Here is a 7,849-nt window from a genome sequence, read left to right as displayed (position 1 = left end):
ACTGTGGAGTGTGTTTGTGGTTAACGAACAGAGCAAGTAGTTCTCTAAGGTGGGTTTGAACTAGGGTGATAGTAATTAGATTTTAGATACACACCACTTCAGAGAAAACGCCTTCTCAGACATGTTTCCAAAGTGTACAAGTACTTTGATAATTTGATTTTTAATCAGTGTCACTTCGTTAAGCAATCCAAAACTTTGTGAGGTCGTCATAGATCATTGTAGATGTCAAAACTTATCATTGTTTCGTTGTCTGCCTATTTTCTTTATTTCAAAAGCAAAAAAGGGGACTTTTTACATGTCTTGAATCAGCATTATACAAATCAAAGACGCAACGAACAGCATAGGGTTGCGACCCATTGCTCCTGAGATAGTACCTTATTGTACAATAGAATTCGTTAATATCCGATGTTAATTACGATGCGTAGGTAACATACCCAAACATTGTTTCTTTGCAAAGTATTCATCTTGCGTATCAAATCAAAAATACAGATATTAGGCACTAATGGAATTGTGAGCTTCCGTTGGAATAAATCGTAAAGTATGAATGAACACCTTTGCATATCTATTAGTAACTGAATTTAGATTCAACTCTTTTGTTTTTTGTATTAGTAGGACGAATGCACAAATAGTTACGAGGAATGAAAACATCAGACCACTGGGTCTTTTTAAAGCTGTTGTACATGAAAGAACCACAATGCTGAGTAAACGGAGGTTGTTAATTAAAAAACGTTTAGTGACCCCAGTAATGCCAGTAGTGGACTTAAAGCCAAATTTTTTTTTTTTTTAAATCTGTATTTAGACATGCGGATTTGCTTTTAACTACTCGTTCGTTAATCAATCCACATATTAACAACCCTGTTTTGGAAAATTGATAAACAACTTTGGGGAAATGTCCCTTGCAACCTTGGAATTAATTGCCCTCAGGTCTACAAGTTTGTGTAGCTAGTTCATGGATTTCGTCCGCCATGTGTCAGGAAATAAGCCACTGACGTTGTCAGGGATGTCTTATGATTATGCTGACTAAACCTGACTTGCTTTTTTCGTCCTGAAACTTAAGTGATAACTACAAGCAAAAATCGAAGGAGCTTCTTGGGCAAAGTATTGACATTTTGTTCGTTAGATCGGAGCAGAACTTTTTTTTTTTTAGACAGCTTTTATAGGACCTGATGCAGTTTTTTTTTTTTTTTTTTACGTAATGATATACAAGTAACTGGGAAGTGTCACATCTGGGTGCGGGTTTTTAATTGGTTGAATTCATCCATCCTCATGACTTCATCGGATGTAATGCACATGTTTAGCTACAGAATTCAAATGTATGTCCACTTATCAGTCATTGCTCATGTTAATCATGAAAGATGATGGGCTAAGATAAGGGGCAACTTCTGTATATCAATCATTTCATTTGTTTGGAGGTTTTGTGTAAACCGAATATTTTTTGTTGTGTATGAAAACAGAATGAATCATCAGACTGTCATATTATTTTTTATCATCACTGGACGATAATTACGTTAATGAATCATCAGACTATGTCATATTTTTTATCATCACTGGACGATAATTAGGTTAATGATAAGCTCGGCTCGAGATCCCACTGCTTGACGATGCAACAGCCCGTTCAGTTCGCCTTTGTTGACCTGAATTCGTTGGTTGATCGGTCATCGGTCGTGGATGTTTGTTTTTGTATTTTGAATACAACTTTGAGAATTATGGTCAAAATCACCCATTAAGTTGGATAGGTAAGGTTTTCATTAGTTCTTTCGATAATTTTGACGTGTTTCACCTACATTATACGGTAGTTAGCCTATTATCCCTCTTGTTTTTATGCCTCTCCGCTATGGTTTCATTCAGTATGGTGTAATGAATCATAACTCTTCGAATCATGTCCGGTGCTTGTATTCTATTCACTAAATATTATTCTGCCATTCCAAAACAGAATCTCAATATCCGAAACCCATTTCGATGCGTAAATTTACAGATTATCAGGTTAGGCTGTGTCCATAGTTATTAACTATAAGCTAACACTAGATTTAAAAGAGGTGTGCAAATTCGAAATACCTTTGATATACCTCTTTTACAGTTCTCTCTAATTGTGATTGTATTTAGTGCATGTTTTTTTTTATGGTATGCGTCAGCATTTATAATCGTGAATGTATTTGTAATCATATTTGTAGTTACGAATTACCACATTCTACATTCGTGGGATACCATCTCTCGTGTTTTATGTAATTACCCCTCTTTTGAACAACCTCTGCTATCATACATCTTAGATTTAGGTATATTATCTGCGTTAATCATGTTCTCAAGTCATCCATTCTATTTATCCATCTCTCATACCATAAAAATATTTCTTTACATCTTTATTAAGTTTTTTTTTCAATGAATTTCATGTTAAGGGACAACTCTCATAGAACTGTTCACTGTCCACTTCGTCGATAGGTTTTGATCAGGTCACCCCTCACTCTTCTCTTGCATTATGGGTAAATTTAAAGTCTTTAACCTCTCATTTTGACTTAGCTCTCTTAATCCTGGTATCATCTTGTTATTTTCTTTCTGTAAACTCTTTATGCCTCTATGGTGCGGTGGCCAAACTTGAGAAGCGTATTATAGGTATTGGACGTATGTAGGATGTGAAAAAAGCTTATACATGAAAGCTATTCTGTTATACCTTAGCAAACAGTTTGTCTCATTAACTATTCTCCTAATATGGGACTATAACGACAGGTTAAGGACGATGTCAGCTCCCAATTCCTCTTTTCACACACACACAATCCTAAAGGTTATATTGGTCATATCGAGTGCTGCTTTCACTGTATACCATCCTCATTGCATTTCTTGGGCTAAGCTGACGTGCGTGTCCAGAATCATGGATATATTACTGATCATTTTTCGTATAATACACAGTCATTTTATTAAAAGTAGGCATCTAGAATAACTGAAACGAACAACAGGGTTCAGTAAGTAGTGAACACAACATTCTAAGTTTTGTATAAACATCTTTTGGTATTCCAGACGAGACAAGTTGTTGAGAAGTTAGGTAAGGAAGATCTCAAATTGGCTTCTTGCCTGAAGGAGTGTTAATAGAATTACAGAGAGCATAGATGACGTTAAGTGTCCAATTGAAGCTAAATAATTTACTAAAATTACGTTACATTGCCGCTAGTTTAGAGTCGTAGGCCAGAAAACTGCAAGGGAAGGCCACCAATGGTCACCGACATGAACAGCGTCAAACGCCATAGCCTAGTGCGGGAGACAGCGTGAATAATGCATGCTACACGTTCCCTGTACACAACCGTATGTACATTTTGAGCCTGAATATATATATATATATATATATATATATATATATATATATATATATATATATATATATATATATATATATATATTATTGTAATCAGATGTATCCTTCCGCAGGTACACTGAGCTAGAAAATCATCAGCGGCAGATGATAGCCATATCTCGCCTCCTGGAGGAGCTTCGAGGACGTTCCCGGCGTGTGGCGCCCTTCGAACCCCTGACGGAGAGTGAGAAGCATTTTCTTAGACACGACTTCGCCGACTACTACTAGTCGACTTACCTACCCCGAGTCAGCAGTAGTTTCAGCAACTCCGTTAAAACACTGTTCATACGAGATTGCAGTGGTTGGCACGTCCCTTCCTCTGCACAAAGTCGTGTTTTATTTTGTATACATATATTTATTTTCGTAAACGTAGTTTATCGTTTTATCAAAGACTGAAAGTTGAATTGGTCTGGATTATGGTCAGTATGAAATAAAAGGTGATTTTAACTTGTGAAATACAAACCGATTAATTGCGTTTTGCACATAATAAAAATAGAATTGCTGTATTATTTTTTTTACTTTATTCTTATCCACATCATATGAATTCAGCCATGAACGAAGTAATTGTTCATACTATACCGGATGTGCAACATAATTTTAACTGCTATCGTACTGATGAATGATCCAGTACGTGTTGTTGGTTTCCTAAAAATGTATTGAAAGACGTATGATATGTAGTCGGCGAAGCCGTCGTAAGACAGCAAGGTTAACATAACATAGATAAGACTTAAGACTTTATGAGAAGTCTGATTTGAAAAATTCCCCCTTGTGGAAGGAAACATCCAAATTTAATTACGTTTCACAGAATTAGGATGAGCTAATGAGCAAAAACTGTTTGCTTTTTGACGTTATGTCAGCAAATTAAGCGTTTACTTCTAACCACAGAAATTGGTATGGATTTTATTAATGTTAATATTAATGTGTTAACGTGTTTAACATGGGGTGGGAGGGAGGGTGTTAGTTGGTAGGGGAGGGCCAATCGGGTATGGCGACAAGTGATGGCCACAGTCCATACTGGAATGTAATAATTGTGTTTTAAAGCTGGGTCAGTAAGTCCTGTAGTGTTTATAACTGTCCTTTGGGCCTGTTATGTTTCTGCCATTCGCCAGTGAGAATCTCAGTCGGTGTATATATATATATATATATATATATATATATATATATATATATATATATATATATATATATATATATAAGGTGTTTACGCATGTGTTATCTGCGCGCCGTTCGTTTTCGAACTAATGGTGGTATGTAAGAAATGTAAGGTTGGACCCCGTTGCAATACCTTCGTCAGATGACGAGTTGCCAGGAAGCGAGTGACGAAAATGGAACACGCTGACATATTTAGTTTCGTTATATACCATTACACACCTTATCCATTTTTTTTCCTGCAACGCAATTGACTTAAAGATTACTCGTTGTGTGTGTGTGTGTGTGTGTGTGTGTGTGTAAAGATTAGGCAAAACTAAGTTTAGTATGGGATCTTGTCATTATTGGCATAGGTCGGGTGTGTGTGCTCGGGGTGCCATTACTGGCACAGGACGGCTCTTGTGTAACTAGTGGGAGATATATATATATATACATATATAATATGGCAATAGCAGGGAAACCTGACCACGTGGTTTAGGCTACCAATCCATCACTAAATAATAAATGAGACATCGTGTATTTGCATACTGCCATATGCATCGCCTCAGCACTCCACGCATGTACCACAGTCAAGTACAACGACAAAAAAATAGAATTTTATATGAAATGGAAAAAAAAAGGGGTAAAAAGAACATATTGAATTTGGTAACGCTGAAGTGACGTACGTGATTATGTTAGGTCGGGAGGAGGAGAATGTAGGGTGAAGTGAGGTCAGTGTGGCTGTATTTCCATGACCCCCACAATACACACGAGCCACACACACACACACAGTTCGCTCAATTCCCGTCGAAGGTGAGAAGTGTTCGTTAAGGTCATTTTCTCGAGGAATACCATAATCTATTTGACTCGTCTCGTCAGTGGCTGGATATGAGGCAGGACATGAAGACGACCGAGCTGTCTGACGCTTGTGTGAAACCAGAATTCAAGTACCTCAGTAATGCTACCGTGTGGCCACAGGATCTGCCGCCGCTCTGGGAATTGTGTGTGTGCGTCTTAGCGGGTCTTCTCTGCCTTGTTTCTGTCGTCTGCTGCTGCATATACTGGTAAGACGTTTACTGTCTCTTTTACTGTGAGAATACTATACAGCATTTTTCAGGCAGGTTTGAGTATTTCATTCTCTCTCTTACTGCAAAAATACTATATATTTTAAGGCCACTATACCGCATTTTTCAAGCAGGTTTGAGTATTTAATTGTCTCTCATACTGCAAAAATACTATGTATTCTAAGGCCACTTTACAGCATTTTTCAGGCAGGTTTGAGTATTTCAGTGTCTCTCTTACTGCAAAAATACTATGTATTTTAAAGCCACTTTACAGCATTTTTCAGGCAGGTTTGAGTATTTCATTGTCTCTCACTGCAAAAATACCATGTATTTTAAGGCCACTATACAGCATTTTTTTCAGGCAGGTTTGAGTATTACCCATATATCAGGAATATACATTTAGGACGACTTGTGTATTTTTAGAAATGCTATATTCTGGGTTTAAAAGTGGAGACTTTGTTGTTTGGGAAATGGCTACGAAGCATATTTTTTTTATTTTCTTGATCTTTATGACTTCATTGTAATATATTTAGAATAGAGAATCGGTGTGAGCAATGTTGATGTCTTTGTTGATTACAATCGGTGTTAGCAATGTTGATTACCGAGATAGCAGTGACCCTAGTGTGTGTGTGTGTCGCCCTACAGGTGCCGACGGAGGAGGACGAACGAGGAGGAGGTGCGGGGCCTGCTGGACCGCGCTAGGCCCCATGTACCGCCCGACGGTCCCATTATCTCCAGAGCTGAACACTACCGCATTCATCACTGCAGGGAGTTCTACTGAACCACTCCACCACAATCACAACAATGGGGAGTTCTACTGGACCACGCCACCACCACCACAATTGGGAGTTCTACTGGACCACGCCACCACCACCACAATTGGGAGTTCTACTGGACCACTCCACCACCACCACAATGGGGAGTTCTACTGAACCACGCCACCACCACCACAATTGGGAGTTCTACTGGACCACTCCACCACCACCACAATGGGGAGTTCTACTGGACCACGCCACCACCACCACAATTGGGAGTTCTACTGGACCACTCCACCACCACCACAATGGGGAGTTCTACTGAACCACGCCACCACTACCACAATGGAGAGTTCTACTGAACCACGCCACCACCACCACAATTGGGAATTCTACTGGACCACTCCACCACCACCACCACAATGGGGAGTTCTACTGAACCACGCCACCACCACCACAATGGAGGTCTACTGAACCACTCCACCACCACAATGAGTGTCTACTGAACCACTCCACCACCACAATGGGGGTCTACTGAACCACTCCACCACCACAATGGAGGTCTACTGAACCACTCGACCACCACAGCGGAGGTCTACTGAACCACTCCACCTCAGTACAACTCAGGTAACTGGTATGGAACATGATCTTTAACAATGCCCTAAGAGGCAGTACGCCCGAACGGTCACATGAGATCATCTGAATCTAGTAAAGCTAAGGTCACCAGACCATGACGTAAAATTGGTTGTTGATAGAAAACGAGAGAAAGGGAACCGCTTGCTATTGCAGGGGGGACTCGTATCTCAGTCTCTCATCTCACTGGAGTAAAACAATTTTGTATATCAGTATGACAATACCCTCATGTGCATGTATCTTTTTACCCATTTTCTATATAGTGATTTGGTATAGCCGTATCTAAGGATTTTTGAAATCTTTTATGTATTTTGAATGGTCCTGTTCATAGCCTTTTAGGATCGACTTTGTTCAGTAATGAGTTAGTCAAAAAACATTGTCTGAGATTATCAAGAGATCCTGTGATATGTAAATATGTTTGTCAATAGTGTTTGTGTGGAACATCTAAAACATTAACATAATTATGTACATGTTGATACATATGCGTTTAATGCAGGATATATATATATATATATATATATATATATATATATATATATATATATATATATATATATATATTATTGTTATTATTATTTTACTTTGACGCTGTATCCCGCGTTAGCGAGGTTGCGCAGGGAAACAGACGAAAGAATGGCCCCCCACATACACATGTACATACATAAACTCCCACACACGCACATGTACATACCTATACATTTCAACGTATACATACATATACATACACAGACATATACATATATATACACATGTACACATGCATGCTGCCTTCACCTATCCCTCCGCCACACATGACTCCCCCCACCCCCTTTGCCCCCGCATGCGCGCGAGGTAGCGTTAGGAAAAAACATCAAAGGCCACATTCGTTCACGCTCAGTCTCTAGCTGTCATGTGTAATGCACCTTGCCCAAATACAAACTTGAATAATA

The 7,849-nt window shown here is 38.8% G+C and overlaps 1 long non-coding RNA gene across 1 annotated transcript; it reads left to right on the top strand.

Annotated features, from left to right (window-relative positions):
* Positions 1–3,572: 3,572 nt before the first annotated feature.
* On the top strand, positions 3,573–7,849 carry LOC139749199 (uncharacterized). Its single transcript, XR_011712906.1, has 2 exons — positions 3,573–5,532; positions 6,178–7,849. It is a non-coding gene; the product is annotated as an uncharacterized lncRNA (long non-coding RNA).

Source organism: Panulirus ornatus, chromosome 6, assembly GCF_036320965.1.
Source record: "Panulirus ornatus isolate Po-2019 chromosome 6, ASM3632096v1, whole genome shotgun sequence".
Taxonomy (NCBI): domain Eukaryota; kingdom Metazoa; phylum Arthropoda; class Malacostraca; order Decapoda; family Palinuridae; genus Panulirus; species Panulirus ornatus.
This window is presented reverse-complemented; position numbering and strand designations above follow the sequence as displayed.